The following is a 6696-nucleotide window of genomic DNA, read 5'->3' as shown; positions in this document are numbered from 1 at the left end:
CAAACCTGCACGTGGTTACTATGAATATTCATAGTAGTCACTCCAGAGCATGCAGAATTGAAGGTGCTGCGCGTAGTTACTATCAAAATTCATAGTGACAACTCCAGAGAGTCCAAAATGTCCCAGTGTTGCGCGTGATTACTATGAATATTCATAGTAATCACTCCAGAGAGGCAAAACTCAACTGATGATGCGCGTGTTTACTATGAAAGAATGAGAGTAACTACTTTGGAGGGCGCCAGCTTTAGTATAAATAGATTTTTACCAAATTAGGGTAGAGAGTTCTTACACTTTTTGAACCTTTTCTCTTCTTTACTCAATTTAGAATATTTTCTAGAGCTTAGGGCAACCTTGGGTGAAGCATGTCAAATTGAAGGCATTTCCATTCTCTCTTATGGATTTGGCTAAAGACTGGTTGTATTATCTTCCACCTGGCTCTATTACAAGTTGGGACACCCTCAAGAGATTGTTCCTGAAAAAAATTTTCCCTGCTTCAAGGGCTGCCTCAATAAGAAAGGAAATATGTGGTATTAGGTAGCTAGAGAGGGAAAGTTTGTATGAATATTGGGAGCGTTTCAAGAGACTTTGTGCTAGCTGCCCACATCATCAGATAAGTGACCAACTCCTAATCCAATACTTCTATGAGGGCTTACACCCAATGGATAGAAGCATGATCGACGCAGCTAGTGGGGGAGCCCTGGTTGACAAGACTCCCGCAGCTGCTAGAACTCTTATTGAGAATATGGCAGCTAACTCTCAACAGTTTGCTACAAGGCAAAACTCTATCATGTCCCGGAGTGTCCATGAAATTCAAACTTCAGATTCACACAAGCTGGAGCATAAGCTAGATGAGTTGGCTACTATGGTAAAACAGTTGGCATCCATTCAAAAGAATTCTACTGCATATACACCTCCACCTTCATCCATTCCAGCAATGCTTTGTGGGATTTGTTCATCTACGGATCACTTCACTGATAGTTGCCCCACATTGCAGGAAACTGAATCTTCGGAAGGTAATCCTCAAGCTTATGCTGCTAATATTTATGCTAATAAATTTCCTTTTCAGCAGCCGCAGCAACCACAAAGCTGGGATTTATCTTCCAATAGATATAATCCCAGTTGGAGGAACCATCCTAACTTAAGGTGGGGAGGAAATGCACAGCATCAAGGCTCTAGCCAACCAACTAACAACCATCTCCAACCGCATCAAGCTGGACAAAGCAAGCCATATTCAGCCCAGCAACATCACCATCCCTCATCTTCATCTCAACAGCACCATCAAGCATCTTCTTCAATAGCCGCTGCACCTCAAAAGAATGAGTCATCCTTGGAAGACCTTGTGAAGCAACTCACCATGAGTAATCTCAATTTCCAACAACAGAGTCAAGCCTTCCAGCAACAGACTCAAGCAAGTATCAAGACCTTGGAGAATCACATGGGTCAACTTGCTTCATCCCTTAATCAACTTCAATCTCAAGGCTCAGGCAATCTCCCTGCACAAACTGTCACAAACCCAAAGAATGTGAGTGCCATTACCTTGAGATCTGGTAAGGTGATGCAAGAGCCAGAAATGCCTACTGAAAAGGATCTCAGTTGCACTTTAGCTGCAGAAGGTGAAGGAGGAGAAGTTGGAAGCCAAGAGCAGCCTGCACTTATGCCCACACCATGTCAACCAAAAGTGGTAGACCAGGAGGAGAGGTCTATTCCTATTCCCTTCCCTCAAAGAATGGTTCAGCCCAGCAAGAAGCAAGAAGAGGTTAATAAAGAAATTCTGGATACTTTCAGAAAAGTTGAAGTCAATATCCCCTTGTTAGATGCTATCAAGCAAATCCCAAAGTACGCCAAATTCCTTAAGGACTTGTGCACTCATAGAAGGCGTCTAAAGGGTAATGAAAGAGTGAACATGGGGAGAAATGTATCAACTCTTTTTGAGAGGCAGAAAACTTCCATGCCTGAGAAATGCAAAGATCCAGGGACGTTTACTATTCCCTGCACTATAGGAAACAATAGGATAGATAATGCCATGCTTGATTTAGGTGCATCTATTAATGTTATGCCTTTATCTATCTTCACATCTTTGTCTCTTGGACCATTGCAGCCCATGGGTGTCATCATCCAATTAGCAAATAGGAGCACTACTAATCCAGCCGGCCTTGTGGAGGATGTTCTAGTAAGAGTGAATGACTTGATCTTTCCTGCTGACTTCTACATCTTGGACATGCAGGAAGAAGAGCCAATAAAAGAAGCTGCACCAATCATCTTGGGGAGGCCATTCTTGAAGACGGCCAGGACCAAAATTGATGTGCATGCTGGAACTCTCACTATGGAGTTTGGAGAGAGTGTGGTTCGCTTCAACATACTAGATGCTATGAAGCACTCTCCTGAGGAGCATTCAGTTTTTCACATTGATGTTCTTGATAGCTTGATAGATGATAATTTTGCTGAATTTTTAGGAGACTCTTTCGTTGATTTTTCTGATTGTATAGATACCATAGATGCTAAAAATTGTGAATATTGTACTAAGTCATCTTTGTGTGATATTTGTATTGCTGATTTTCTGGATTTAGATTCTGCAACTTCTGACATTAATGACATTGAAAAATCAAAAGGGTTAGAATGTGGTTCATTGAGTACAGCAAGTATAATTGAATCTAACCCTTGTGGTTTAAATGTTGCAGAAATCATTTCAAATGAAAGTGCTAAAGCACTGCCTTCAGTTGAGCAGCCTCCCACCTTGGAGCTTAAACCCTTGCCTGAGCATTTAAAATACGCTTATTTGGAAACAGGTGAGAAGCTCCCTGTGATCATTTCCACTGAGCTTGATGAGGACCAAGAGGAGCAGTTGCTTGATGTGATTCGGAAGCATAGAAAGGCTATTGGTTGGACCTTGGCTGACATCCCTGGAATCAGCCCTTCCCTGTGCATGCACCGGATTTTGCTGGAAGAAGGATCCAAGCCAGTAAGACAGCCCCAGAGGAGGGTAAATCCGATCATATTGGAGGTGGTGAAGAAGGAGATCACCAAACTACTCTAAGCAGGCATCATCTACCCGATATCAGATAGCACATGGGTGAGCCCAGTGCAGGTGGTGCCCAAAAAGTCAGGGATTACAGTTGTGAAGACTGAGAAGGATGAGCTCCTGTCCACTAGAGTGCAGAACAGCTGGAGAGTCTGCATTGATTATCGGAGGCTCAACCAGGCGACCAGGAAAGACCACTTTCCTCTACCTTTCATAGATCAGATGCTGGAGCGCCTGGCAGGTAAATCTCACTACTGCTTCCTAGATGGATTCTCAGGTTATTTTCAAATATGCATAGCTCCTGAGGATCAGGAGAAGACCACTTTTACATGCCCATTTGGTACATTTGCATATAGGAGAATGCCATTCGGGCTTTGCAATGCTCCCGGTACATTTCAAAGATGCATGTTGAGCATATTTTCTGATTTGGTTGAGCATTGTATTGAAGTATTCATGGATGACTTCACTGTATATGGGTCATCATTTTCTGCATGTTTAGGAAACTTGGATAGAGTTTTACAAAGATGTATAGAGACTAACCTTGTTCTAAACTTTGAGAAATGTCATTTTATGGTTAGGCAGGGGGTAGTCTTAGGTCATATAATATCTGAGAAGGTAATTGAGGTAGATCCTGCTAAGCTTAATGTCATTTCACAGCTTTCTTACCCCTTTTGTGTGCGAGAGGTGCGTGCATTTCTTGGCCATGCAGGTTTCTACATGCGCTTTATCAAGGATTTTTCCAAGATAGCCCTTCCTCTCTCCAAGTTACTGTAGAAAGATATTGATTTCGAGTTTGGAGCCGAGTGCAAAGAGGCGTTTGATTGCCTAAAGACAGCCTTGACCACAACTCCCATCATTCAGCCACCAAACTGGACACTTCCATTTGAGCTCATGTGTGACGCATCCAACTTTGCTGTGGGTGCTGTCTTAGCACAGCGGTTTGGTAAGGATCCACATGTCATTTATTATGCATCTAGGACTTTGGATCCTGCACAATGTAACTATACCACAACTGAAAAGGAACTATTGGCCATAGTATTTGCTTTGGATAAATTTAGATCATACTTGCTAGGGTCAAAAGTTGTGGTGTTTACTGATCATTCTGCTCTTAAGTTCCTTTTGAAAAAGACAGATTCAAAGCCAAGGCTAATAAGGTGGATGCTTCTACTTCAAGAATTTGATGTAGAGATAAAGGATAGAAGTGGAGCACAAAATTTGGTGGCGGATCATTTGAGCAGGATAGAGGGAGTCCCTGAACTCACTCCTCTAAAAGATGATTTCCCTGATGAGCAATTATTAGAGTTGTATACTTCAAAGTTAACTTGGTTTGCTGATGTTGTAAATTTTTTAGTTGCAGGAGTTTTTCCAGCAGATGCACCAAGGAGTAAAAGGGAAAAGATCAAGAATGATGCCAAGCATTACCTCTGGGATGATCCCTATTTGTGGAAGTTTTGTAGTGATCAAGTGATTAGGAGATGCATTCCTGAGGAAGAAACTGCATCAATTTTGCATTTCTGTCATGCATCCACTGTAGGAGGCCATCTTGGGCCCCAAAGGACTGCAAGAAAAGTACTGGATGCGGGTTTTTATTGGCCTACAATCTTCAAGGACTCTTGGCAAGTGTGTTCTACATGTGAGAAATGCCAAAGAACTGGAGGGGTAATCACCTTGAAGCATGAAATGCCTCAACAATCCATTTTATACTGTGATGTATTCGATGTTGGGGTATAGACTTCATGGGTCCTTTTCCTCCTTCCTTTGGTTTCTTATATATTTTGCTTGCTGTAGACTATGTCTCTAAATGGGTAGAGGCTAAGCCTACAAGAACTAATGATTCAAGAGTGGTTGCAGATTTTGTGCGTACTCATTTGTTTTGTAGGTTTGGAGTACCTCAAGCTTTGATTAGTGACCAGGGTACCCACTTCTGCAATAGAACCATTGAGACTCTACTGAGAAAGTATGGAGTATTGCACAAAGTATCTACACCTTATCACCCACAAACCAATGGGCAGGCTGAGCTCTCCAATAGAGAAATTAAGAAGATTTTAGAAAGGATTGTTCAGCCAAATAGGAAAGACTGGAGCAAGCGTCTTGACGACGCTCTTTGGGCTCATAGAACAGCATACAAGGCTCCTTTGGGAATGTCACCATATAGAATTGTCTATGGAAAAGCCTGCCACCTTCCAGTAGAAGTAGAACATCGTACTTATTGGGCAGTGCGAGCCTGTAACATGGACATAGACAAAGCTGGAGAACAAAGGAAATTGCACTTGCAAGAATTAGAAGAACTTCACCTTGAATCATATGAAAACTCCAGAATTTATAAGGAGAAGACGAAGGCCTTTCATGATGGAAAAATAGCAAGAAAGGAGTTTTTCTTAGGTCAAAAAGTTTTGTTGTTCAATTCCCGCTTGAAGCTCATGCCTGGAAAACTCAGATCTAGGTGGATCGGACCTTTCATTGTGACTTCCATTTCTCCCTATGGAGCGGTGGAGGTAAAAAGTGAATCTACAAACAAGGTTTTTAAAGTGAATGGACATCGCCTAAAGCCTTTCCATGGGAGTCCTACAATTGAGACCAATGTGGAGGAAGTTTTCCTAGATCAACCTCCAGCTGATCTTGATTCTTTAACTATTTTGGAGTGAAAGCTCCATTTGACGTCAAGCTAGTGACGTTAAAGAAGCGCTTTGTGAGAGGCAACTCACAGTTTTATAGGACTTTCTAATTCTCTTTTGACTTCAATAAGCATTCTTTCATTTGAGCTGTGTTACTAGTCATGTTGCTTAGTTCATTTTGTGCAAACATTTTGTTTAACACTTGACTCATTATTTGATTGATGATTTGTTCATAATTTTTGTAGAGGAAAAATTGCTGTAGTTGGACTCAAATTGTACATATATTCATGGAAGTCCAAGTAGAGAGGGAGGAATAATCATTTCCATGGCACCAAGCATTCACTCTAGAAAGAATTTTGAAGTTAGCCATGAAGGTAATCACTTTCCCAAGCCATAGTGGTCACTTTCCACCAAGGTATGTGACTTTACTCTCTGTAGTTCTCACTTTCAATTTTCATAGTGACCACTTTGAGGGCTTTTGAATTCATTGGTCTACGCGTAACTACTATGAAAATTCATAGTAGCCACGCGCAGCACCCTGGGAAAATACACATGAAGGGCGCCTCTGTAGTGATTACTTTGAATATTCATAGTAACCACTACAGAAACTAATTTTTTAGCATTTGAAGCGCGTAGTTACTATGAATATTCATAGTAACCACGCGCAACCTCTTTTAAAAACAACTGAGAAAGGCGCCTCTGGAGTGATTACTTTGGAAATTCATAGTAACCACGCGCACCCCATTTTTGCTGAAACCCTTGCGCGTGGCTACTATGATTATTGAGAGTAACTACGCCCAACATTTTTATATAAATAGGACCTGCTTCACGTTCACTCTCACTCTTCATTTCTGAGAAATTTTTCACTCCTCTCCTAATTTCCTGAGCACCCACTCCTTCAAATTAAATTCCTTGCATCTGAACGTCAACTCCCTACACTTTTGCACTGCATTTGAACTCCAATCCAGGTAATTTCCTCTCCCTCACTCTCTGCGTTAGGGTTCTTCATTTTTCAATTGGGGATTTTTAATTAGAACCAATTTGAGTTGAAATTACTGGTTA

General features: G+C 41.5%; 1 non-coding gene across 1 annotated transcript; it reads right to left on the bottom strand.

Annotated features, from left to right (window-relative positions):
- Positions 1 to 507: 507 nt before the first annotated feature.
- Positions 508 to 612, bottom strand: LOC113851700. Its single transcript, XR_003502271.1, has one exon. It is a non-coding gene; the product is annotated as a small nucleolar RNA R71 (small nucleolar RNA).
- Between the last annotated feature and the right edge of the window lie 6084 nt (positions 613 to 6696).

This window comes from Abrus precatorius, unplaced genomic scaffold, assembly GCF_003935025.1.
Source record: "Abrus precatorius isolate BTA unplaced genomic scaffold, Abrus_2018 Scaffold9, whole genome shotgun sequence".
Lineage (NCBI taxonomy): Eukaryota > Viridiplantae > Streptophyta > Magnoliopsida > Fabales > Fabaceae > Abrus > Abrus precatorius.
Note: the sequence above shows the minus strand (reverse complement) of the source record. Positions and strands in the feature narration are given on the sequence as shown.